This window comes from Jaculus jaculus, chromosome 3 (assembly GCF_020740685.1).
Source record: "Jaculus jaculus isolate mJacJac1 chromosome 3, mJacJac1.mat.Y.cur, whole genome shotgun sequence".
Taxonomy (NCBI): Eukaryota; Metazoa; Chordata; class Mammalia; order Rodentia; family Dipodidae; genus Jaculus; species Jaculus jaculus.
In genome coordinates this window covers 94,774,776-94,802,152 of record NC_059104.1, presented here as the reverse complement: position 1 = coordinate 94,802,152, position 27,377 = coordinate 94,774,776, and the positions used below count along the sequence as shown (strand labels likewise).

Sequence of the window (27,377 nt, the reverse complement as noted above, 5' to 3'; positions counted from 1 at the left end):
TGCGTTTGCCTCACCTTTCTGCCTCTGGCTTATGTGGGATCTGGAGAGTTGAACATGGGTCTTCAGACTTCGCAGGCAAGCACCTAGTAAGCCATCTCTCTAACCCTCTCCTCTTTTTTTTCCAAAAAAATATTTATTTATTTATTTATTTGAGAGAGAGAGAAAGAAAGAAGGGGGTTGAGAGAGAGAGAAAGAGAGAGAGAATGGTCATGTCAGGGCCTCTAGTCCTGCAAATAAACTCCAGGCATGTGTGCTACCTTGTACATCTGGCTTAAATGGATCCTGTGGAATCGAACCTGGGTTCTGTGTCTTTGCAGGCAAGTGTCTTAACTGCTAAGCTATCTCTCCAGCCCATTTTTTAAAAGTTTTGTTTTTATAAATATTGTGTTTTGTTTGTTTATTTGAGAGAGAAAGCGAAGTTTTCTCCTCTTTAAAGATCCTATTTCTTAGTACTGCTTTCATTTGCTCCCTAGAGTTGCTATAGCAAATCGCCACAAACCGAAACAGGCTGGGATTGTAGCTCACTTTGTAGATTGCTTGCCTAGCATGCACGAGGTCCTAGGTTCAATTCCCAGCACATCATAAACTGGGTGCTGTGGTAAAGGCCTGTGATCCCAGACTCAGGAGATAGAGGCAGATGGAGTTCAAAGTTATCCTTGGCTAGATAGAGAGTTCAAGGCCAGCCTTGATTTCAGAGGCCGTGTCTCAAAACTCACAACCCAGAAATGCATCCTTTCACAGCTCTCGAGTCAGGAACGCAAAATAAAAGGGTTGAGGATTTAGCTCAGTTGGTAGAGAGCTTGCCTAGCATGCACCAAGTCCTAGGCTTGTTTCCCAGCCCTGCATAAATGGAGTGTGGTAGTGCACACCTGCAATCCCAGCACTGGGGAAGTAGAGGCAGGGGCGTCAGAAGTTCAAGATCATCCCTGACCACATAGTGAATAGGAGATTGGCTTGGGCTACATGAAACCCTGTCTTGAAGAAGAATAAAAGGAGGTAGGAGGGGGAGGAGCGAGAGGAAGGAGGGGAAGAGGAGGAATAGCACTGTCGCTGCATTGTTCCAGTCTCTGCCCCCATCTTTTTTTTTTTAATATTTATTTATTTATTTATTTGAGAGCGACAGACACAGAGAGAAAGACAGATACAGGGAGAGAGAGAGAATGGGCGCGCCAGGGCTTCCAGCCTCTGCAAACGAACTCCAGACGCGTGTGCCCCCTTGCGCATCTGGCTAACGTGGGACCTGGGGAACTGAGCCTCGAACCGGGGTCCTTAGGCTTCACAGGCAAGCGCTTAACCGCTAAGCCATCTCTCCAGCCCTCTGCCCCCATCTTTACGTGACTCATGACCCACTGTGCTTCTCTGCGTCCATCTCTCCCTTCCTCCCTCCCCCAAGGTAGGGTCTCTAGCTCAGGCTGACCTGGAATTCACTATGTAGTCTCTGGGTGGCCTGGAACTCATGGCAATCCTCCTCCCTCTGCTTTCCAAGTGCTGGGATTAAAGGCGTGCGCCACCATTCTTGGCCTTTTCTCTCCTCTTCTTCTGACAAAGACATCAGTCATTGGGTGGAGTTCATGCTAATCCTGTGTGAGCCTATTTTAACTATTTACATCTGTGAATCCTAAGTCCAAATAAGGTGGCACTAGGAGCTTCTGGGTGGACGTGAATTTTTAGAGAGTATTTTCTCACCCCATTACACTTACCTTGTATCAACCTACTACACCTACCTCACAAGATCAGGAGGGACATTAAATGAGGTAATGCCTTGAAAGCAGTTGGCACAGTTCTTGCACACTGTGAGTGTCACTGAGTGTTAGTCACTTCAAAGATAGATGATCAGAATCATCTTATTTGCAAGTATCAGCAACCCAACCCAGTCCTTAACCTGACCTTAAATACAGCTATTAAAAATTGGGGGCTGGAGAGATGGCTTAGTGGTTAAGTGCTTGCCTGTGAAGCCTAAGGACCCTGGTTCGAGGCTCGGTTCCCCAGGTCCCATGTTAGCCAGATGCACAAGGGGGCGCACGCGTCTGGAGTTCGTTTGCAGAGGCCCTGGCACACCCATTCTCTCTCTCTCCCTCTGTCTTTCTCTCTGTGTCTGTCGCTCTCAAATAAATAAATAAAAAATTAAAAAAAATTGGGCTGGAGGGCTGGAGAGATGGCCTAGTGGTTAAGCGCTTGCCTGTGAAGCCTAAGGACCCCGGTTCAAGGCTTGGTTCCCCAGGTCCCACGTTAGCCAGATGCACGAGGGGGCGCACGCATCTGGAGTTCGTTTGCAGAGGCTGGAAGCCCTGGCGTGCCCATTCTCTCTCTCCCTGTATCTGTCTTTCTCTCTGTGTCTGTTGCTCTCAAATAAATAAATTAAAAATTAAAAAAAAATTGGGCTGGAGGGATGGCTTAGCACTTAAGGCACTTGCCAGCAAAGCCAAAGGACCCAGGTTCGATTCCCCAGGACCCACGTAAGCCATATGTACAAGGGGGCATAAGCATCTGGAGTTTGTCTGCAGTGGCTAGAGGCCCTGGTGCACCCATTATTTCTCTCTCTCTGCCTATTTCTGTATCTCTCTTTTAAATAAATAAATAAAAATAAAATATTTTTTTAAAAAATTGCTTCCTATTTAATCCCAGCACTTGGGAGGGAGAGGTAGGAGGATCACTATGAGTTTGAGGCCACCCTGAATCTACAGAATGAATTCCAGGTAGCCTACCTCAAACCTACCTCAAAACACAAACAAACCGAGCCAGGCATGGTGGCGCCTTTAATCCCAGCACTTGGGAGGCAGAGGTAGGAGGATGGCTGTGAGTTCGAGGCCACCCTGAGACTACATAGTGAATTCCAGGTCATCTTGAGCTAGAGTGAGACTGTACCTCAAAAAACAAAAACAAAGCAGGGTGTGGTGGCGTATGCCTTTAATTAATCCCAGCACTCTGGAGGCAGAGGTAGGAGGATCGCCATGAGTTCGAGGCCACCCTGAGACTACATAGTGAATTCCAGGTCAGCCTGGGCCAGAGTGAGACCCTACCTTGAAAAACCAAAAACAAACATATAAAAAATAAATAAGTAAAAACAAAAAAACAAAACAAAACTAAACAAAAAATTTGTGTCCTGGGGTTGAGGAGATAGCTCAGCAGTTAAAGGCATTTGCTTATAAAGCCTTCTGGCCTGGGTTTGATTCCCCAGTACCATGTAAAGCCAGATGCACTAAGTTTGTATGGGCAAGAGGCCTTAGTGCATCCATTCTCTCTGTCTTTTTGTGGAAATAAAAAATATATATATATTGTAAAAAAACAATTGCTTTCTGGAGGGGCACTAGTTGAAAAGAAGTTTAGTGGATGTAGAATGGGGAATAAAAAGGCAATGATGGGTTAATATGATCATAATTTATTATATACATGTATGAATATAAGTTTAAAAATGAAAAGAAAGAATTACTTCCTGGGCTGGAGAGATAGCTAGCTCACTGGGAAAAGTGCTTGCTGGGTGTGGTAGTTTCAATAGATGGACCCTAATATATTCAGTGTGTTATTAGTTTGTAGTTTGGATCTGTAGCCACCCGGTTGGAAGAGGTGTCGCTGGGTAGATCTTAGGGTCCAGGCCTAAGGTGTGGTGGTAAATTCCAATCCAAAGAGATGCATAGTGCCTGGACTTTCTGAAGTATGCTGTGTGGCTTTGGGGCTTGGGGCTTCTCTCTCTGCTTGGAGCTGTGAAGGCAGGCCAGCTTCTTCTGCCACTGTGGAACTTCCCATGGGTCTGTAAACTCCCATAAATACCCCTTCCTCCATAACTGTGCCTGGGCTGCAAGTTCATCTCAGCGAACCTGAAGCTGTCTGCTATGCTGTGCAAGGGTGAGAACTTACCTGAGTTTTGATCGCCAAGTCACACGAAGCTGAGCAGAGTAGCAAGTGTTTCTAACCTCAGGCCTCCTATGGTAAGATGGGAATGGGAGAGCCCCCAGGAGGGCAAGGGTCAGCATCCGGGCGTATGAAGCCATGAGCAACAAGGGACCCTGCCCCCGAAACAAGCTGAAAGTCGAGGCCTGACTCTAGACATTGTCTTTGAGCCTCCACATATGCACTGTGGCCTAGTGCATGCCACACTCACACACGCAAACATGCACACACCATTCCTACACACACATAAAAATAGTTTTTAGCTGGGCGTGGTGGCACATGCCTTTAATCCCAGCACTTGGGAGGACGAGGTAAGAGGACTGCCATGAGTTCGAGGCCACCCTGAGATTACATTAGTGAATTCCAGGTCACCCTGAGCTAGAGTGAGACCCTCAAAAAAAAAAAATAATGACATAATAATTTTTAAAGATCTTAACTTCTTTAAAAAAAGCGTCAATATTCATTTCCTATTCATCTCTCCATGCTATTTATTGTCTTTTAGGAGAAGACACTTCTCGGCCTGTCCAGGGCTCTGTTTGGCCACATGGAAAAAGAGCAGCTCTTGTTTCATAGTTTCACAGATATCCCAGGGCAACTGTCGTGGAACCAAACCACACATGAGCCTGTCCCAGAGCACTGTGACCAAGAGAAGGAATATCCAGAGCTAGGAGGTGGGGGTGAGAGTCCACCATAGCTGAACACTTGCGGGGCAGGGGAAGGAGGAACAGGTGCCAAAAAGAAGATCAGAATGCTGGGCTGTCAGGTGCAGAACAGACAAAACCCCGGGCGCAGGTGCACACTACAGACCATACAGATGCGTGTGGGCTCCTCGCTGGCGCCTGGCACAGTGTAGGCGTTTGGTGAAGGCTTGTTGACTGATGGCATGACTGATACATGGAAGAACAAGTTAGGTACCAGGTTAGATGTTCAAGTCTCTCATCACTTCCCACAATGGCATGGCAAGGTGGTGGTGGTGGTGGGGGGGTGTTTCTGATTCTTTGTGCTTTGCAGATGTGAGTTGAAGTGACGTGTTCAAGGTGACATAATGCAAGAGGGAGTGCTGGAATTCGAAGCCAAGTGGGTTTTGCTGTAGAACCTTGGCTGTTTATATCACACTGGGCTGCCTTTGTTCAGTGAACCCGCAGCCTTGAGAAGAAAGGGTCGAAACCCACACTGGTGTCAGGTGCAGCAACGAGGTGCGTTTGTTGATGGAGGTGCTGAGGGGAAGGGGGAAGATGGAGAGAAGTCACCCTGAGAAATTCACATCTGCATCTGGATCTGGAGGAGGAAGACATTCCTGGAGCTCTGGGAGAACCACATCAGTGGGCGAATGTGGTGACCTAATCTAGTGGAACAGCTGCTGTGACCCAAAGCGTGGGGAGGATGCCAGGTCTCTCAGGCTCGCTATGTCTCAATCATTCATCCTTTGCCAATAATTCACTCATTTTCATTGCTGGTAGTACAACATCCCATAGTTAAGCTGAGTGTGGCAGCTCACGCCTGTCACCATTTGGGTAGCTGTGAATTTGAGGCCAGCCTGGGCTACATAGTCACATTCTATCAAGAAAAACACAACTATATATAAAATAATAATCTATCACTATTCCCTCCACTCTGTTGTGGATGACTGTTAGGAATAAGCTACTAGAACATTCTTCTTATGTGTGTGCATGTGTGACACGCATGTGTGAAAGCCACAGGTTGATGTTGGCAGTCTTCTTCAATTGTACTGTTTTAGAAAGTACACTTGTTTATTTTTATTTGTTTGAGAGAGAGAGAGAAAGAGAGAGAGTGTGTGAAGGAGAGAAAGAATGGGTGCTTCAGAGCCTCTTGCCACTACAAATAATCTCCAGATGCATGTGCCACCTTGTGCATCAGGCTTACATGGGTACTGGGGAATCAAACCCAGGTCCTTAGGCTTTACAGGCAAATGCCTTAATTGCTGAGCCATCTCTCCAGTCCCCATCTTATTTTTTGAGATAGGGTCTCTCATTGAACCTGGAGCTAGTAGGCTCCCTTCCAGAGCCAGCATTACAGGTGCATGCCACTCTGCCTGGCTTTTATGTGAATGCTGGGAATAAGAATTTAGTTCCTACATGGGGGTGGGCTCATGTCTTTAATCCCACCATTTGGGAGACTGATGTGGATGGGTCACTGTGAAATTGAGGCCAGCCTGGTCTACAGAGTGAGCTCTAGGTTATTCTGGGCTAGGGTGAGCCCCTGCCTCAATACGACAGAACAAAACAAAACAAACAAAAATCTCAGGTCCTAGCCAGGAGTGGTGGCGCACGCCTTTAATCCCAGCACTAGGGAGGCAGAGGTAGAAGGACCGCCATGAGTTTGAGGCCACCCTGAGACTCCATAGTGAATTCCAGGTCAGCCTGGGTTAGAGTGAGACCCTACCTCAAAACACCCCCCACACACCAAAGAAAAGAAAGGAAACTTTCAGGTCCTTAAACTTGCATGGCAAGCACTTTACCCCGAGCCATCTTCTAAACCCCATGATCAGTATTGCTGAGTGTTTACTTCCGTGGCTGTGGCACACATTTCTGTTGGGTCGATAGGCAGGAGAGGACTCACTGGTTCACCTGTGTATCCCTGCCCAGCTTTGGCTTCCCCTGGTTTGAAGGCCCTCACCAAGTGCAGAGCCCCATCCGCCTTGAGTGCGCTTTGCCGAGGCAGGGTGGTGAACAAGATGATCTCCTCAGGCCTCATTCAGAACTTTTCTGAAGGATCTGGCTGTGGGTATCTTGGCCCCAGCTCCCACCAGCATCACTGTTTGTTCGTGTGATTAGTCAAGTAATGGCCTCTTAAAACTGTAGAGCTAATATATTATGTAATAAAACACAGGCGCAAGTCCCTTTGACACATACTGGTGATTTACTCTGCCAGCTATAAAGATAATTGCATTTGAGGTTGATATATAAAAGGCAGCAGACAAAGCAAACAAAGAATTAGCAAGGGTCACACCTCTCCTTCTGTATAAGGGTCACACCTCCCCATCCATGTGGGCCTGTACATTGTTTCTTTGGGAACCTGCCTGCAAGCACAGATTCAGCTGCGGTTGCCCAGTGACTGGTCACTGCTGTCACTGGAAGGGGCTGGTGACACTGGGGGTGGATAATGAGGGCCAAGCCTAGGACAAAAGGCATTCATTTCTACAGATGGCTCTGTGACATTGCAGGAGATCGTCTGGTTCTGGAGTAGGAAACTCGGTGCATTGTCATTGAGACTGATTTCCCACTAGCAGCTTTAAGTGTCTTTGCACCTCTTTCAGATCTATACGAGTTACTTTTCTCATTTTTGTAACTAACTACCTGACAAGAAACAATTTAAGGGAGGGAAGATTTATTTTGGCCCAGGGTGTGAGGGTGCAGTCCATCATGTGGGGAAGGCAGCGGTAACTGTAGCGGCTCCCGACCCGGGTAGCAGAAGTAGGAGACCGCTTGCTTATGTCTGAGTGGACCAGGAGGTAAGAAGGGAAAATGTCAGAGCTGCGATGTCTTTTTAAAAATAGTTCATTGTTTATTTGAGGGAAGAGAGAGACAGAAAGAGAGAATGAGAGTGCCAGGGCCTTTAGCCACTGCAAACTAACTCCAGATGTATGTACCACCTTGTGCATCTGGCTTAAGTGGGAACTGAAGATTTGCACATGGGTCCTTAGGCTTTGCAGGCAAGTGCTTTAATTGTTAAGCCATCTCTCCAGCTCTAATTTTATAAATGATCTTTTATCCCTTCACCCCTGCTCCCATTACCCTAGGGGCCCTCTTCAGTGGGGTTATGGTATTCACTGTGTGGTCATGAGGGCCTCAGTCAGTCCTTGTGGGGCATTTGGGGCGGGGGGACATTCCTCAGGATATTCTGACCCACTCTGTGGCTCTTACAATCTTTCCATCCCCTCTTCTCCAATGTTCCCCCAGTCGTGGCAGGTCTGCTGGCAGTTTTATTTAGTGTTGAGTTCTCTGTTGCCTCTGGATTTCTGCTTTATTTAGGTTTGATTGTCACCATTGCCTAGAACTGGTTGTCAGGCGAGCAGTAAGAGAAGTATTCATGTCACCGCTTCCTCTACAATTCATTCTGGGTCCTGGCGGATGTGGTAAGGGTGGCAAGTCTTGTGGTGGGCAGACAGCTGTGTTCTTGTCTTATTGGTGGCTCTTGGTGCTCCTCTGTTTTCTCTGCCATCTGTAGAATAAAGCAGATTTGCCAACAAGAGAGAGAACAGCTTTGGTTAAAGGGGGAAGCATGGAGATTTGCTGCACTGATTACTTCAAACTGAAAGGCTTGGAAAGAAGGAAGTGCAGAGACAGGTTTTCTGCAAAGTTCCCCTAGCTGCCTAACTGCTGAATCCTGCAATCCTCACTTGATGAAAATGCCTTGCCAATGTCTCAGCCAGAGAAGATGAATGTACAGCAGTGATGGGAAATCTCCTTTCTGCCCTCTGAAGGTTTGATGGAATAAATGGACAAGGACAGATTAAATAGGAGAAAAGGCATACATTTATTAAGCTCCTTCTCTCCCTGGCCACTTCTGCTGCCGGACAGTGCTAAAGGTTCAGCCCGGGGTGAGAGGTAGTCATTCCTACAGAGAGCTCTGTGACATCTTCCCATCTTCCTTCTTTTCCCCTCCCTTCCTTGTTTTTTCTTTTTCCTTTTTTATTCTTCACAGTGATCATGGTTGAACTCAGGGCCTTGTATATACTAGGCAAGTTCTGTACCACTGAGCTACATCTCTGGTGCCTATTTATCATTTTATTTATTTATTTATTAGCGACAGAGGGAGAGAGAAAGAGAGAGAGAGAGAGAGAGAGAGAGAGAGAGAGAGAGAGAGAAGGAGGGAGAGAGAAGAATGGGAGCACCAGGGTTTCTAGCCACTGCAAATGAACTCCAGATGCATGCGCCATATGTGCATCTGGCTACCATGGGACCTGGAGGATCAAACCTGGGTCCTTAGGCTTTGCAGGCAATTGCCTTAGTGGCTAAGCCATTTCTCCAGCCCCCTATTTATAAGGCAGGGTCTCTCTGAAGCCCCAGGCTGGCCTTGAACTCATAGTGATACTCCTACCTTAGTGCTGAGATTGTCGAAGTGAACTACCATGCTTAGCTTTCACTTTGAGATTATGGTCTCATTAAGTTGCCTAGGCTAGCCTTGAACTTGTGACCCTCACTTTTAGCCTCCTGTGTAGCTGGACTTACAGGCATGTACCCTCATGTCTGGCTTATGCCCTCCCTTTCTACAGGGGCAGAAAAAAAAGAAAATATGAGCAGTATTGACAGTCAAATGACTTAAGGGAATCTAATGGGCTTGGAGAACATGCAATGAGCTGAGGCAAAGTTTGGCCCACAGAACGGATGGTGGTTTGTAGATGATTCTCTATGGGACCAAAATAGAAGGCAATATGAGCAGGTGACAAAGTCTGTCCAGTTTTATCTGGCAATAGTCATGCATACTTTGTATTGCTAGCACTTGGTAAGTGGAAGCAGGATGATCAGGAATTCAAGATCATTTGCGACTGCATTGTGAGTTCAAACACAGCCTGGGCCACATGAGATCTGTCTCAAAATAAAGGGATAGAGCAGATAGGGAGCTAGATGAACAAAGAAACAAACCAAACAATCTGTCCAGTTTAAAAAAAGATATTTATTTAAAAGTTTTTTTTATTTATTTGAGAGAAAGAGAGAGAGAGTGAAAGAGGCAGATAGAGAGAGAGAATGGGTACACCAGGGCCTCCAGCCACTGCAAATGAACTCCAGATGCATGTGCCATCTTGTGCATCTGGCTTACGTGAGTCCTGGGGAAACCTGGGTCCTTTGGCTTTGCAGGCAAGTGCCTTAACCTCTAAGCCATCTCTCCATCCCTCTGTCCAGTTTTGTTGACAGACTTTCCTCTTTCTTCCAGTGATATAAATTTAGTGGGGTCCAACATAGTGGCTCACACTTATAAGCCCAGCACTCTGAGGCTCAGGTAGGAGGATTGCCATGAGTTGGAGGCCATCCTGGGCTACGCAGTGAGATTTTGTTTCAAAACTTAAGAGATTCAAAACATTTTTATTTATTTATTTTGAGAGAGAGAGACTTCTGGTTAAGATGGTGGCATAGGAACCACATCAAAGCAGCCTAGGGGAGAAAAAGCAAAAAAAAAAAAACAAAAACCAAAAACAAAAACTAAAATACACACTTTTGCTTAAAAAGTAAGGTGTATTAGAAATTTAAATGGCAGCAGAGAAGTAGGAAAGATCCAGAGCATCTAGAGCTCACACAGGCCAGCCGTGGTGGCTCCAGCAGCCGTGCCAGGTCCATGGGGCCACGGCTGCCAGGCTCAGCTTGAGCTGTAGGAAAAGTCAGTGCCCAGCTCCAGAAAACAGAACAGCGGTCCAGCGACTCAGCCAGCCTACTTGAACCCACAGGGCACCAAAGAGGGACCCAAGCAGGAGCAGCATAACTGAGACCAAAATCATCCCAAAAGGTAACTGGTATTACACCAGGTCAGTACCCACCTAATAAACCTGGTATATAGCCCTGAACCGGAAGTGCTAATTGCACCTTCCACATCAGGATAAATTATGTTAAGTCTGATTTGCCATTCTTAAATAAGCTAAATTTTTGGCTTGTTATTTGTTGCTTCTTGATTTCTAGTGGCTTTGTTTCCTCTTCTGTTATACGTTAGGGAAGGGTCTCACTTGGTTGCAAGCTGACTTGGAACCCTCAACAGACCAGAAATCTTAACCTCCTTGATGATAGAGGAGCTAGTTGTTATAATACCTACTCTTGCATAAATACTCTGTGCTATTTTTCATTGAATGTGTACATTGTTTAGTTAAATTTTAGAATCTATCTGTATTTTGTTCCACTCAGCCTACTTGAATACTCCCATAGCAGGGAAACTCAACCCCTAGGAGCACCTTTGTAGATACTCTGAGAGTCTTAAGAGCCACACTTAACACCTTAAGCTCCTACCCTGAAGATGTATAACATCAGATCGACTGATACATCTAATAATGCCCAGCTAACTAGAAAATCCAAGCATTAACTTAATCCAAGATGCAAAAAATATATACATTATAACACAAGAAACACCAAAAATCAAGACAACATAAATTCACCAAAAAGTATTAATGCATCAGAGAGAGAGAGAGAGAGAGAGAGAGAGAGAGAGAGAGAGAGAGAGAGAGAGAGAGAGAATGGACACACCAGGCTCTCTAGCCACTGCAAACAAACTCTAGGTGCATGTGCCACATTGTACAGCTGGTTTATGTGGGTACTGGGGAATCGAACCTGGCTCCTTAGGACTCACAGGCAAACACCTTAACCACTAAGCCATCTTTCCAGCCCGCCCCCCCCCCCAACCAAGAGACTTAATGGAAGCTCAATGTGGGACCATAAGTCTTTGTTTCTCTTTGGCTAGTCAGGACTTTAGGCAGATAAGGCCACCTTACAGGAAAGCTGATCCTTGGATTGGGAAAGGACAAACAGGACAGGGCAGGAATGACAAGGGCAGCTGGATTCCGACGTAGGTTCTGAGGCTTCTTAGCATGTTAAAGCACCAATCTTTGGGGTTCCACCTTCTGAGCCCCAGAAGGATGCCCACATAGGTAGGAAGCATAGAGTTGATACTATACCCAGAGCCCAGATGGACTTTTCACAAGCTGTCGCTTGTTCTGCAGACATGTTCATCTTCCTGAAAACTTAGTTTCCCTCCTTCTGAATTGTCTATTCCCCTTCCCTCCCTCACTCCTGTGAAGAGGGCGTATAAGCTTTAAAATTTCACGGGGTTACTGCTCTCCTGTATGCATTCTCTGTGTTGATTGTGTCCACTGGTCCTTTCTTTTCCTGCCTGCCTTCCTTCGTTTTCTTTTATTTAGTTTATTTTGTATAGGATCTCATGTAACCCAGGCTGACCTCACCTCACCATAGCTAATGACCTTGAGCTCCTCCTGGTCCTCCTGCTGCTTTTACCTCCCCAGGGCTGGAATTGCAAGTGTGAGCACACACCTGGCTGCCCATTCATTTTCATAGATTCAAATGTCAAATCTTCAGAGGGTAGAAGCCGAATTTCTTTCTCCTCCTACATTTGCAATTGGGGTTGTCCTGGTGCCCCCGTCCCCGTGGTTTCCCTGATGTCCCAGACCAGGAAGCTGGAAGGACCCTCAGGTGTCAGTTCCCCCGCTCCCTGCCTGATTAGAAACAGGAAACCGAGGAAGAAAGGCTGCTTCGTGCTGTAGATTTTGCACAGGAGGAAGAATAGTCATTCCTTCCTAGTTGTCCTGGGCTCATTGGCTCTGGACCCCTGCGACAACACAGATCGACATGATGTTAATCAGCTTTCCATCCTATAACAAAACACTTGAGATAGTCAATTTATAAAGAAACAAGTTTTGTTTTGGAGGTTCCAGTTCATGATTGGTTGGCCATGTTGCTCTTGGCCTGTGTAGAGGGGCAGGGTGGAGCCAAGCATGCCAGTGCCAGGCAGCTAAAAGGAGAAAAGGAAACGGTAGGACTCCCACAGTGCACCGCACGGGTATGCTCCTAAAAACCTAAAACCTCCCACTAAGCCCCACCTCTCAAAGATTCCACCACCTCCCAACACTGCCATGCTGGAGGTCAAGCCTTTAACACATTCAGCATGTTAGAGTACATTAAATTTCAAAGTTATAGGGGCTGGAGAGATGGCTTAACAGTTACGCCCTTGCCTGTGAAGCCTAAGGACCCCTGTTCGAGGCTCCATCCCCCAGGACCCACCTTAGCTAGATGCACAAGGGGTGTACATGTCTGGAGTTCTTTTGCAGTGGCTGGAGGCCTTGGCGGGCCCATTCTCCCTCTCTCTTTCTCTGTCGCTCTCAAATAAATAAATAAAAATAAACCAAAAAAAAAAAATCCAAGTTATAGTGGGTACAAGGGAAAGATGATGACTTAGAATGTAGACTAAAATCCCATCTTCAGCCAGCAAAGAAGGAAGGGCTTGGGGGAGGGCAGTAATGATGAGGTGTCCAGGACAATCGTGGTATACAAGGACAGCCTCCTCCACCGATAAGCATGTCTAGTGACTAAGCCTTCCTTTCTCTTTCTACTACACACAGAGACACACACGTGGGTATTTCCTTCATAGATGCAAATGCTCCTTACAAAAGGGCAACACAACATCTCCTCAGTTTCAGAGCTTCCCTTGTGTCTGCTGGTGCTCAAAATAATCAGCTCAAAATAATCCTTATGCTGAAGAGGCATGTTTGGGGGAGGGATATTCTAGTCTTCTGTGTCCTATCCTGGGGTGGCATGTCTTGCTATTTTCTGGTTCACAGAGAAAATAAGTGTTATAGTTTGGACTAACTAGAAGCCAGCATGAGACATGTGGAGTCCAAAAGTCAGGAAAACCTTGTTATCATCCTGAAGGAGGAGCCCAGGATTAAATGTGTATGGTGTGTGTGTGTGTGTGTGTGTGTGTGTGTGTGTGTGTGAACTCCTTGGGCACTGTCCATCATTTACTTATTGATTAATTATTTGAGGCATTCTAACTTTGGCTTAGAATTCACCAAGTCGTCAAGATAAGTTGGTTAGCAAGCCACCATGTCTTGTTTTTACCCCTCAATATGGGTTTTGGGGGTTCAAACTCAGGTCCTCATGTGTACAAGGTAAGAAGTTTACCTATTGCAGTATCTCCCCGACCCCTCTGTTTTTTTTCTTTTCTCGTTCTCTCGTCTTTTTGCAATCCTGGGGATTGAATTTAGGGTCTTGCATATGTCAGGTAAGCACTCTACCACTGAACTATAACCTCAGCCCCCTTTTGTTTTGCTCTTTATTTTGTGACGGTCATTTGATTGCCTTGGATTTGTTCTCTTCCTGCCTCAGCCTCCCAAGTAGTCGAGATTACAGGCCTGTGTGCCACCACCCAGGGTTTCAAGGAAAATTCTGCCCAGGCTGCTTCTCCCTTCTCCAATCCCTCTCTTCTGGTCCAGGAGGCGAAGGCTTATCTAGGTGAGGATGGGTCTGGATGCGGTGGGATGCGGAGAATGAGCTCTGGCTCTTTGAGTGACAGTGGGGCGAGGACCCACGTCCTGCGTGGCGGAGGACACGGCTGAACAGCGCCCCTGCAGAGCGCATCTCCACGTCCGCGCGCGCGCGCGCTTCCCCAGCGGGGAGCTCGGGAGAAGGCGTCGTGTTGAATGACACCGGACATGGCAGATTTGATGTTTAATTTGGTCCTCTCTTTAGAACACCCCTCACAGCCGCCTCCTCGGCTCCCACTTAGCATCCTGTTGGAGAGAAAGCCCTGTGCCTCGCTCTTTGCCGGTCAGGCGCGGAGAAAAATCCCGAGGTGACTGATTTGTAGGTGGGCTCCCCCGATTGCGCGGGAAGGGACCCGCAGGGCTACCCTGAGCTCCATCGGGCGAAGGAGGAGGAGTGTTCATTGAGTCAGACGTCAGGGTGGGAACAAACGATGGTGTGGTGTCTCCCAGGGAGGATCGGGAGACCCTGGCTGGGGTCTGGCTCCTGTGGGGTCTGGCTCCTGTGGGGTCCTGCGGAGTGGAAGCTGTGTGTGTGTGTGTGTGTGTGTGTGTGTGTGTGTGCGCGCGCGCGCGCGCGCGCTCACTCGCACGCGCGCGAGTTGGAGGCCGCTAGTCCTTGGAGCGCCGGGGGAGGCGGAGCGCAGCCTGCCGCAGGCTCCAGCTCCGAGACGCTCCTAGCCCAGCACAGTACGGAAAGCAGGCAGATCACAACCTGTCATTCCCGCTCTCCCTGCAGCCTTACCTGCCTCCAGATCCTCCCAAACAAGGAAAGGAGCTGCAAACATGGTAATCACCTTCCCAGACAGCTGCCAGGGCACAGCAGGGCCCAGAGCTGGCCCAGCCTGCAGGCCGAGGCAGGAGGGCCCCGAGCCAGCGCCCCCTCCCCCCCACCCCCCTACCCCGTCCCCAGGCCCATCTAGAGCTCCAGTCCAGAACTCCCGTCCCGAGGAATGGCACAACCTTCCAGAACCAGTCAAGAGCCAGCCTGCTCTGGCACAGTATGGAAGGAAGCCTAGGAGGGTGAGACCAGGGCTCCGAATTGACTCTATTATTGATGTGCTTTGGGCAAGCCCTCTGACCACACAAGTTCAGCTGCAGTACAAGGGCAGTTCCACCCAGCCCGGCTGTTCTAGCTTCGGAAGCCTCTCAAGAACATAGAGGGGGACATTTAGACCCCAGGGACTAGGGAGGATCAGGAGACACACTTTCATAGACTGTGGAGGGCTGTGGCTCCACTCGAAACCCACTCAGCTATTGGGAATGAAGCGACACTGGAGAGCTGCCCCGGACTGCATCTGGGGTTTAGCACTCCCACAGGGCTGGAGCAGAGAGGCTCCTGACACCTGCTTCTGGAAGCATCCATCTTCCCTGACGCCAGCGTTCCTGATCTTCCTGAGCATGTGGGAACAGCAGCAGGGAGGCATCAGCCTCCCAGAGCACCTGCCTGTCATGCTGAGAGCAGTCTTTCTGAGGTTGCCTGGTCCTCTCAGAGTTCTTGACAAAGGAAAGGGAGGGTGCTGTCAACATGAATATGGGCAAATGACCTTCAGTGGACCCATAGTGTGGACCTGCATCCATCAAGAGAGGGGTGCCCCAAAGGTGAGCCTCTGGTTTACACCAGAGGAGCACTGAAAAAAAACAAACAAAAACAAAAGAAAAACCAAAATCTGAGGATATGCTGGGGCTGAAATCCTAGAGAGGTAGAGGTAGAAGGATCAGGAGTTCAAAGTCATCCTCAACATTGAATTTGAGGCCAACCTGGGGCTATTATGAGATGAGTCCCTGTCTCACAAAAACAAAACAAATAAACAACCCTTCCCACACACAATATGTACTGTTTGGTTCCCACTGAAATGACGCTGACTGCTCTCCCACCAAATCCAGCCTCCTTCCGTGGAGCAGTGGATAAATGTCCTGCTGTGGTCACACAGGGAACAGAACATTGCAATGACTCTAGACCAAGGAAACTGGAGGGAAGCTGGAAGAAGCCACCTGCCCACTTAAGCATATTCCTTTGACAGTCTGGTGGTGGAGCTTGGCACTGACCAAGCTTGTGAGAGCCCATTGCCTAGTTTCCATCTCTATCTAGCATCATATACATAATCCATTGGCTTCAAAAATGAGGTTGCCAGGCGTGGTAGTACTTGCCTATAATCCCAGCACTTGGGAGGCTGAGGCAGGTGGATCGCCATGAGTTCAGGGTCAGCTTGGCTGTTGAATGAGACACTGTCTCAACTCCCCTGCTGATACCACGATCTTAGAGAAGTGTGTGGATCCAGAGGTCATCACCAGTGATCCTGGACACATCTCAAGAAGAGAGTGGAACTGCCTGCGGAAGCAAATGCTTTCACCAAAGTATGTGGGGACACAGCCTTCCTTCAGTACTCCTAGCTCCTCCTGTGGAATGCCTTTTCTGTGGCCTCTGCAGGGGCTTAACCTCCTCACACCCTCTGCGAGTCACCTTGTTTCAGCATCTCTGCGAGTCATTATTAGCTGCATTAGGAGGTCAGAGCCTGGGGGGGGGGGTGTGGGGGGGCTGTAGCTCAGTGGGAGAATGCTTGCTGCCTAGCATGCTGGAGGCCCTGGGTTCCATCTCTAGCCCTGCACAAAGGTTTCTGGGGACTTTTTTTTCACGGGGGGAGAGCGGGTTGAGGTAGGGTTTCACTCCAGCCCAGGCTGACCTGGAATTCACTATGTAGTCTCAGGGTGGCCTCGATCTCGTGATTCTCCTACCTCTGCCTCCCAAGTGCTGGGATTATAGGCGTGCACCACTGTGCCTGGTATCTGGGGACTTCTTATGTGAAGTGTTAAGTTTCTGGGTCATCTTATCTAAAGGCATTTTGATTTAGGTGATCTTTGTTGTTAAGATAGGGTCTTTTGTAGCAAAAACCGGCGCTGAAATAACTATGTTGCCAAGGATGACCTTGAAGTCCTGATCTTCCTGCTTCCATCTCCCAAATGTGGTGTTACAGGCATGTGCCACCACACTGCACTGTGACTTTTTATGCCCAATTAGGGTTTAGTTCCTAGTGATATGATGTGATGGTTTATATTGATTTTTGACTTGGCAGGACCTAGAATCACCCAGGAACTGAGCCTTTGGAGTCTCTTGTGAGGAGTTGTCTGGATGAGGTTAACTGAGGTGGGGAGACCCACCATAACTGTTTGCAGCACCATTCCATGAGCTGGGTCCCTGGACTGTATAAAAGAGAGAGCTGGCTGAACGCCAGCACGCATCACTCTGCTTCTCACTGTGGGGTGAATAAGACCAGCTGCCTCAAGTGTCCGCTGCAGCACCTTCCCCACCATGGTGGCCTGTGACTTCAAACTGCAAGCTGAAATAAACTCTTCATTAAAAAAACTATTTAATTATTTGAGTGAGAGAGAAAAAGGCAGGTAGAGAAAGAGAGAAGGGCATGCCAGGGCCCTCTAGCCACTGCAAATGAACTCCAGATGCATGTGCCACCATGTGCATCTGACTTTGTGGGTCCTAGGGAATTGAACCTGGGTCCTTAAGCTTCGCAGGCAAGTGCATGAACCACTACGTCATCTCTCCAGCCCAGCCTTCTTCTTTAAACTGATTTTTGTCAGGTATTTTGTCGCAGCAACCAGAAGGTAACTAAGACACAGAAATCCACAGACCTGGAGCACTTGGGATGTCAGAGTCATCCCCTGAAGGCAGTACTAGAAAAGAAATGTTCATCATGAGAGGTCCTGTGGAGACTCTGGCAATGCCAAGTCTCTATGGGACCTTCCTCAGTATGTCTGCCACCTCACGTTGATGCTGGCCTCACATGTGAAGATTCAGGAGTGAGGCCCAAGATTCTCGCCCGAGGGCCACCCTCCTCCAGATCACTGAGTTCCCTCCTGGCTCTCTGCCTCATCCGAATTGTCCTCCACACAGCCTTCCTTGGTTTGGATGAGTTTAGAGAGTGAACTTTGGAGGCAGAGGCTTGAGGAGGGATGATGGATGTAAAGATTAGCTGCAGCCAGTATCAGCAGCTGCCCTGCTGGGCCTAATGCTATAGTTCCTTGAGGTTGTAGTTAACCCGCACCCATAGCCTCTGGCTCTCCTATGTCATGCCACACCTTAACTTGAGTGTGCTTGCCAGGGCCTCATGAATGGGTCTGCAGGTTGTAGTCCAGGACAAAGGAGGGAAGGCTTAGAGGGAGATTTAGAAGTGCAGAAGGACAGTGACCTGCTCTCTGTCCACCCACTGAAGACCCCATTCTCCTCAAGTGGGTCATTGTGTTAGTCAGACTTTCATTGCCTTGGCAAAATGATTGACAGAACAACCTCAAGGAGGAACGGTCTACTTTCCTCACAGTTTCAGAGGTTTTCGTTCACAGTTCTTGGCTCCACCAATCTGCCCATGGTGGGGATGTGGCAAAGTCTATTGATCTCATGGCACACAGGAAGCAGAGAAAAAGAGATACTTCCTCCAGCTTGGCCTCCCTCCTACTTCGCACCACCTCTCACTAGTGCCATTGTGTTTTGAATCCATCTGGGCCTTTATCCATTTAGTCAGTGAGAGCCCTCAGATCCAGTAATTTTCCCCAAACCACCAGCTGTAACCAACCCCAGTATAGGAGTACGCAGGGATGTCTCATTTCCCACCCACAATGTGTCTGTAGAATGGTGGGACAGACAGCTAGGTGTGGTGGCACACACTATAATCCCAGCCCTTGGGAAGGGGAGGTGGAAGAATTAGGTCAAGGCCAGCTTCCATTACACAGTAAGTTGGAGGCCAGCCTGGGCTACATGAGATCATGTTTCAAAACAACAACAAAGGAATGATGGAGCAGAAAGCCCAAAAGACCTGTAGTCAAGACCAGGTGTGGTGGTGCATGCCTGTAATTCTAGAATTTAGAAGGCTGATGTAGGAGGACCCTGAGTTCAAAGCCAGTTTGGACTACCTTGTGAGTTCCAAGGCAGGTGGGCAATAGAATGAGACTATGTCTCAAAACAAACATATATACACAGAAGAACAGGAGATGTGTGTGTATGTATGTGTATATATATCTATAATGTTCTATTCACTTGGTAGCTGTTTGCCTGGGTTTTTGTTTGTTTGTTTTGCTTTTTCTAGGTAGGGTCTCACTCTGGCCCAGGCTGACCTGGAATTCCCTATGTAGCCTCTGGGTTGGCCTCCAACTCACGGCGATCCTCCCACCTCTGGCCCCTGAGTGCTGGGATGCTGGGCTGTTTGCCTGTTTTTGTCTAGCTGCAGTTTTCCCATCTGTGAAACAGGGGTGATGGTGAAATAAACATCACATGGGGAGGATTCCCCGAGCTTGGTATCAGAAAGGACGGGCTGTGGCAGAGTGATGTCAGGTGTGGGATATTATTGCTATTTCTACTCTTATCCACAGGAAACGGGGCACCTGGCAGGCCGCTTTACCTCGGAGGACACATCACTCATCGAACCACCTCCTACCTGTGCAGGTGCAGATTCCCCAGTAAAGGCCAAATGACAGCAAGACAACCAGCTACACAGACTGAGTGTGATGCTGTCCCTGGCTCCCAGCCACCAGGAGGCCGCCCCGTGGGACAGGGCTTCTAGCTCCCACACCAGGCGAGGGCATCTGAGTGCCCATGATGCTTGCAGAGGAGCCTGAAGAAAGGAAGGAGACTGGAGACCTCTACAAAGGGCAGTCCACATCAGGTTTATCTATACGGGTGGACATGGAGCACCCCTGGGTGCCCATACCCAAGCTGCAAATTTTACTGGACCCGAGACAATTCTGAAGGCTTTCCATCCAATTGAAACAATCAGGTTGTCTTCCCTTCAAACAAGGAGATAAGTGTGGGGAAATTTGAAGCTTCCCATCTAATGTTTTCATAATTTGAGTCTCTGGAATAAACTGATAGTGGAGAGATTAACAGGAAATAAGCCTGCATTTCATTCTAATGAAATGCATAAGCGTAAGTAGAAGACGCAAAGAGAGGCCAGATGGCTGAAGGGTATATAACTATCCTGAGCTGTGGGAAGAAACAGGGGTCCGAGGCTGCTGGGGGAAGGGGAGAATGAGTCCTAGGAGGGCGCAGGGAAGAAAACCTGGTGACCAAAGATTGTCCTGCACAGATAGACTCTCTGATAGTGGCCCCAGGACAGCAGCTGCTAGGCTGAGCCAGTTTCTCTTGAGAAGGTTTCTTTGATCTCTGTTGTGGTTTGAATATGAAATGTTCCCCCATAGGCTCATAAATTTGAAAACTCGGTCCCAGCTGGTGGCACTGTTTTGGAAGGTTGTGGACATTTTAGGAGGTGGGGGTCTCTCTGGGGGCTGACTTTGAGGTTGGATAGCCCAGCCCCACTTCCTGTCCCCTTTCTACTTCCTGACTATAGAAGGACACAGTGTGGCCAGCCACTCACCATCCTGTTTCATGCCTTCCTCACCAAAATAAGCCCTTTGTTTTTTCTGGTGCTTCTTAACAGGTATGTGATCACAACAGTGAGAAAAAAAAAACTCGTGGTATCTTTGCTGTGACATGGGTCAATCTCCTCGAGATGCTAAGGTACCTGGAGAAGGGACTCTTGTCAAGGGAATTCCTTCTGGAAGATCCAGCTTTTAGAGGAAAATAAGTCCCCAAGTGTTGGGGCTGGAGACATGGCTCAGCAGTTAAAAGTGCTTGCTTGCAAAGCCTAACAGCCCAGGTTCGATTCCCCAGTATCTATATAAGATAGTTGTTCATGTATGTAGTGGTTCATGTATCTATCAGGACTTTGTTTACAGTGGTAAAAGGCCCTGGCATGCCCATTTTCTCTTTCATACATAAATAAGACTTTTTTTTTAATTTATTAATTGAGAGAAACAGATACAGAGAGAAAGACAGATAGAGGGAGAGAGAGAGAATGGGCGCGCCAGGGCTTCCAGCCTCTGCAAATGAACTCCAGACGCGTGCGCCCCCTTGTGCATCTGGCTAACGTGGGACCTGGGGAACCGAGCCTTGAACCGGGGTCCTTAGGCTTCACAGGCAAGTGCTTAACCGCTAAGCCATCTCTCCAGCCCAAATAAGACTTTTTAAAGTCACTAAGTGCATGTCATGTAAAGTTATCAGCCTGCCAAAGGAACATCCTTAGGGGTGTCATTCTCTGAGCCCCCACATAGGCGATATAGACCATATGTTTTGTATGCATTGACAGCAGGCTGCTCTCCTCCGAATGCAATCCTACCTGCTAGAATTGGAATGTAATGCATCCACTGAAGTCCCCATGTTAAAGACATGGTCCCAGCTTGGTGCTACTGGGACATGACGGTACCTTTACAAGGTGGCTTAGTGGGAAGTCTTAGATTAGTGGAGGCTTGCCCTTGAAGGACATCGTGGGACTGACCCTGACACCTTCCTCTTCCCCTCTCTTTTGAGCCCTTTCCTTGACTTAAGTGACTGGCTCTGTCCCGTGCTCTGCCATGGCATGCTGCCTTTGCCACACACCCCAGAGCGACAGGGCATGAGCTGAACTAAACCTTTTCTCTGTGCAAATTGGCTACCTCAGGTTTGTTTTACAGTGGTGGAGAGCACTGACTTGCACATGATCCCATTGAGCAATAGAAATGGAGCCCTTTTCACTTGGGCTGGGAGGGAGAGACATGGGGCACTGGGCATCTCAGCAGGCTCACTTTCCATCTCCTAGCACCAGTCCACTGATACCAGCTGTGTGTCCTTGAACTCAGCTGGATTCTGACACCCACTACCTGGAGGTAGCCCAGCCTCCACAGGGAAAGCAGCCTGATCTTACGGGACTGCCCCCGTCAGATGCCTGATCCAACTCCTGGGAGCATCTAAGCACCTGCACTTACTGCTCCTGGCCAGGAGTTCCTGCACCTCCTCCATCTCAGCCTCAGGGATGACCATTCACTGGAGCAGCCCATGGAACTAACTGGCAGCATGATACCTGTGATCACCATTTTATCAAGGATTTGAATGAACAGCCAGATGACGTAGGCCAGGTTGGGATGACTGTCCAGTTCAGGAGCTTCTGTTCCTGTGAGTCAGGGTGCCTGTCCCACCTCCGGCAATCTCATGTTAGTATCAGTATGTGCACCAACCATGCATCTGCTCAGGCCTCATTGTTCAAAGGTTTCGTTGTGTGGGCATGAATGATGAAATCATTGGCCACGTGACTGAACCCAGTCTCCAGCCCATATACCTTTCCTGGAAGTGAGAGAGAAAGTTCCAACCCCGAAATCTGTTGCCTTGTTTTCTTGAGGGCTAGTCCAGCTCCCCTTAGGAGCCCTCTAGGGAGTCCACTCTGATTCACCTCATTAACACAAGGTCCTGTGTAGTTGGAAGGGGCTCATTCTGAACAACGAACGATACTCCCATCATCCAGAAAATTCCAAGCAGTTAGAAGCTCTGTGCCAGGAACCAGGGATGAAAATTTAAAAGATACGTTTTTATTTTATCACACTCTCCTACTCACAGAGAGGGTCTAGACTTGCCTTGATGGAGAGAAGAAGGGAAGGGAATGGGGGGGTGGGATGAGTGTTTGGCAACTGCACTGTGGGAGGAGGGGCTGCTGGAAGGAAGGAGAGTGGTGGCTGAAGAAAGAATGAGGAAGGCAAGATCACATGGAATCTTTAGTTAACTGGAGGTCTGTCCCATAGGAGGAGGCTCTGCAGGGGGGTCAGGACCCCTAAGTGACAGCACCCTGAAACCATGTTTCTGCTGCCTGGGGACACTGAACTCCTCACAGGGCCGAGTGCAAGTCCTGGGTGAGCGTGTGAGCAGTGACTCAGTCCCTTGGATCTGTGCTGCCTGCCTGGGGCCTGGGCATTGCCTGGCCAAGAGTAGATCCTTAATAAATATTTGGTAAATATTTTTTTTTGTTGAGCACCCAAAATGTTGAGGCTAGAGATTGGAAGTTAGATTAAACAGCATGAAGGTGCTTCTACTTTACTCAGTCAGGCATTGCACTGGCTTTTTTTTTTTTTTAATTAATTTATTTATTTGAGAGCGACAGACACAGAGAGAAAGACAGAGGGAGAGAGAGGGAATGGGCACGCCAGGGCTTCCAGCCTCTGCAAATGAACTCCAGACGTGTGCGCCCCCTTGTGCATCTGGCTAACGTGGGACCTGGGGAACCGAGCCTTGAACCTGGGTCCTTAGGCTTCACAAGCAAGTGCTTAACCACTAAGCCATCTCTCCAGCCCTGCACTGGCTTTTGAGGCAAAAATAAATGAATAAATGAAATCTCTTTTTTAACCCTTAATTCTTTTTTAAACATTTATTTATTTCAGAGAGAGAGAGAAAGAGGTAGGGAGAGAGAGAATGGGCACACCAAGGCCTTCAGCCTCTGCAAACAAACTCCAGACGCATGTGCCACCTTATGCATCTGGCTTACATAGGTCCTGGGGAATCGAACCTGGGTCCTTTGGTGTTGCAGGCAAGTGTCTTAACTGCTAAGCCAACTCTTCAGCCCTGAAATCTCTTTTTAAGCAGCTCACAGTTACAGATAGTGGAGAGACAGATATTAATCTTTAGAAGAAAATTCAATAAAGCACAAACGAAACCAATTCCAGATACGATGGTGGAAAGTTGAGCTTACCCATTATTTTACACTCTCTTGGAAACCGATGGAAGAGAAAAGTGAAGGGATGTTATTCCAAGATGACATGCACATGGAGATTGTGAGGCAATATGGTGGTTGAACACACACACAATCTTGTACTTCGTTGTATGTGGACGCACATGTGTCTGTTCTTAAGTGTGTGAACATGTGAGTGTGCATATTTGTGTGTGTGTGCATGTGGGTGGAGGTCAGAGGTTGACATTGGGTGCCTTCCTCAGTTGCTCTCCACCTGTGTGTGTGCTCTGTGTATGTGCGTGCACATGTATGTGCCCATCATGTGACCCCTGCCCATTGCTCTTCTGTCTGTTCTTACCTGGGCCAGAGTCCATGACTGACCTTGGAGCTTGCCTTTTTATTGTGAGCTCCTGGGCTTTGCCAGTCTCTTCTCCCCATTTGACTGTGGTTACAGTTGTTCTTGGCCACACCCCACTGCTTATGTAGGTTTTGGGGATTGAACTCAAGTGGTTTCTTAGGCTTCCTCAAACCCTCATGCGTGAACAGGAAGTGCGCTGAATTGTGGAGCCATCTTTCCAGCCCCTTTTCCTTTTTTTTTTTTTATCTCTCTTTTTATCTTTTATAACATATTTTTATTTTTTTTTTAGAAAGTATTTTATTTATTTATTTATTGAGAGAGAAAGGCAGATATATAGAGAGAATGGGTGCGCCAGGGTCTCCAGCCACTGCAAATGAATTCCAGACACATGCACCACCTTATTCATCTGGCTTACATGGCTCCTAGGGAATCAAACCTGGGTCTTCAGGCTTTTCAGGCAAGTGTCTTAACTGCTAAGCCATCTCTCCAGCCCATGCTTTTGTTAAAAAAAAGTTAAAATACTTTATTAATTTACTATTTGAGAGAGAGAGTAGGGGAGAGAAAAAGGCAGATAGAGAGATAGAAAATGGGTGCACCAGGGACTTCAGCCATTGCAAATGAACTCCAGACACATGTGCCACCTGTGCATCTGGCTTATGTGTGTACTGGGGAATTGAACTGGGGTCGATTGAGGTTGGCAGGCAAGTGCCTTAACCACTAAGTCATGTCTCCAGCCCTGTTTTTATAATATTTTATTATAAAGTTTGCAAAAAGAGAGAGAGAGAGAGATAGGGCCTGTAGACACTGCAAACTAACTCCAGGTACATGCACCACTGGCTTTACATAGGTATTGGTGAATTGAACCTGGGTCACTAGGTATTGTAGGCAAATGCCTTAACTGCTGAACCATCTCTCCAGCACCCCCCTTTTTAAAAAAATCGTTTTATTTATTTGCAAGGAAAGAGAGAAAATAAGTGCAATAAGACCTCCTGCTACTGCAAATTAACTCCACTTTTTGTATCTGGCTTTACATGGTTACTGGGGAATCAAACTTAGGCCCTTAGGCTTTGTAAGCAAGTGCCTTCAACCACTGAGAAATCTCTCCAGCCCTCTTTTTCTTCTCTTCTTTTCTTTTTGAGACAGAGTCTCTCTTTGAACCTGGAGCTCGTTGACTAAACTGGGTGGACAGCAAGCCCAAGGAATCCTCTTGTCTCTGCCTCCCCAGTGCTGAGATTACAGGTGCATACACCATACCTGGCTTTTATGTGGGTGCTGGGGAAGTGCTTGTGTGACAAACACTTTCCTGATGGAGTCATCGTTACAGTCTAAATCTTGTATTCTTGGAAATCCTACCTTGGTGTCTATAATCTCGGCAACAGGGAGGCAGGAGGATTGCCATAAATTGGAGGCCAGCCAGGGATACATAGTAAGAGTCTATCACAAAGCAAAACAAAACAATAAAATCCTAATGTGACTGTAAAGGGATTTCCTTCTTGTTTTCCAAGTCAGAAGCTCACAAAATTGGGAAGGTGGGGTGGGGGGAGGGGAAACAATACCAACACCTGGAAAGTAGAAGCAACGCGTGAGTGGATTTAGCAGACTAGGGGAGACTGAAGCCTACACTGAAAAGGTAGAAACCCAAAAATACACGTCTCGCCCCTAAATCCCTCCAGAGTCCAGGCATTGATGACACCATGTCTTGCTAGAAGCAGGGCATGCTACGACAAGAATACATGGCTGATATTCAAGAAGCTTGCTCCCTTCCCCAAATCGGTATTGGTGGCTGTCTCCTACCCCCGAGGGCAGAAGACTGAGGTTGATTCTTTCTTTAAAAAAATATTTTTTTTTTAAAAAAATTTTTATTTATTTATTTGAGAGTGACAGACACAGAGAGAAAGACAGATAGAGGGAGAGAGAGAAAATGGGCGCGCCAGGGCTTCCAGCCTCTGCAAACGAGCTCCAGACGCGTGCGCCCCCTTGTGCATCTGGCTAACGTGGGACCTGGGGAACCGAGCCTCGAACCGGGGTCCTTAGGCTTCACAGGCAAGCGCTTAATCGCTAAGCCATCTCTCCAGCCCTAAAAAAATATTTTATAAAATTTATTTTAAGAGAGAGAGAAAGAAAGAAAGAGGCAGAGAGGGAGAGAGAGAGAAAAAAAAAAAGGATGTGCCAGGGCTTTCAGTCACTGCAGATGAACTCCAGACCTTCACCCCCTTGTGCGCACAAGGTGCACAGGCGATTTTGTGTCACTGGGCGTCTGACTATGTGGGACCTAGAAATTCGAACATGAGTTCTTAGCCTTCACAGGCAAGCGCCACCACAGCTAAGCCATCTCTCCAGCCCTGAGGTTGGTTCTTGTTGACTTGTTTCTTTCTGTGGCACTGGGAATTGAACCCAGGACCTCATACGTGCCAATCAGGCATCCAACCGCTAAGCTATATCCGTAGCCCCTTTTGTATTTTTTTTTTATTTTGAGGCAGAGTCTCGTTGAATTACCCAGGCTGCCTTTGAACTCACTCTGTAGCAAGGCAGACCTTGAACTTGTGACCCTCCATCTCTGCCTCCTGTGTAGATGGAATTCCAGGCCTGTGCCTCTGGGTCCCGTTCCTGTGGTTTGTTTTTGGAGGTGGCATGCCTGAAGCTCTCTGCACTGGGAGCCAGGTGGAAGACGTTAGGCTTGCCGAGAAGGGTGGAGTGAAAAACTCTTGGAAAGAAACCCTTTTCTCTGTCAATGTGGATCTGTGCAGTGGCGGTGGGCCCTGCAAGTTCAAGGACATGAGGCAGCCAGACAGGACCACTTCGCAGTGAGGAACTCACTGAACGCTGATGCACCAAGCCAACAAAGAGCAGGTTATGGCTTCAAAGGATAGAGTTGTTCTCCGGTTTTTTAATATAGTGTTCTTGGAAGATCCCAGTGCCCAAGGTCAGTCGACCTCCTTGGAGTCTGGGGTGGGATGGAGCAGTTGATTTGAGTAAAGCTATACTTTAATCAGATAAGGGAAATGCAGATGATATTTCTTTCTGCATCTGCTTTTGGGATCTGGGCTCCTTCCAAATGAACTTATGCATATAGGCTGTGGAGGAGGTCTCTACTCCCTCTGCCCAAAGTGCTGGTGGCCAGGCTAGGGACTAGAGAGGCTTTCTCTGGAGACGATCAGCTCAAGTAGAAAGACTTCAAGGCACAGGTGATAGAGGCTCTCTAAACAGCCTACTATGCTTTCCCTCAACGATGCCTCTCACTTAATAAGAGTTTCCAAAGAATATCTAATCCCCAAATTTGTCTTTTTCTATCTTTTTCTTCCTGTCTCTTATTTTTTGAAATTCCAGCCACCTGGATCACAGAAGGATCTGCAACTTCCAGAGGAAGAGGGGTGGGTGAGGGAGAAGCAGTCACTTTACAAAGGACCAGACATTGAAAAGGAATTTTTTTATAATGCTAATCAGTAAACACTGAAATAACAAAAATCATCTTGAGGACTGGAAGACCTTCAGTAAAGCGCTTGTCAATCTAGTGGAAGGACCTCATTTGGATTCCCAGCATTCGTATAAAAGCCAGGGAGGTGGGGGCCCGCCTGTAACCCCAGCATTGGGGAGGTGGAGCCAGCAG

General features: G+C 47.8%; 1 protein-coding gene across 2 annotated transcripts in view; it reads left to right on the top strand.

The window, feature by feature from the left end:
* The window catches only part of LOC101601944 (peptidyl-prolyl cis-trans isomerase FKBP1B-like), a 73,051-nt gene extending 53,590 nt beyond the window's left edge, over nt 1-19,461 (top strand). For both annotated transcript variants that reach the window (XR_006636305.1, XR_006636306.1), the window contains one exon: nt 19,259-19,461. The gene's annotated coding sequence lies outside the window, so the exon portion shown is untranslated. The remainder of the gene's footprint in view (nt 1-19,258) is intronic.
* The last annotated feature ends 7,916 nt before the right edge of the window (nt 19,462-27,377 follow it).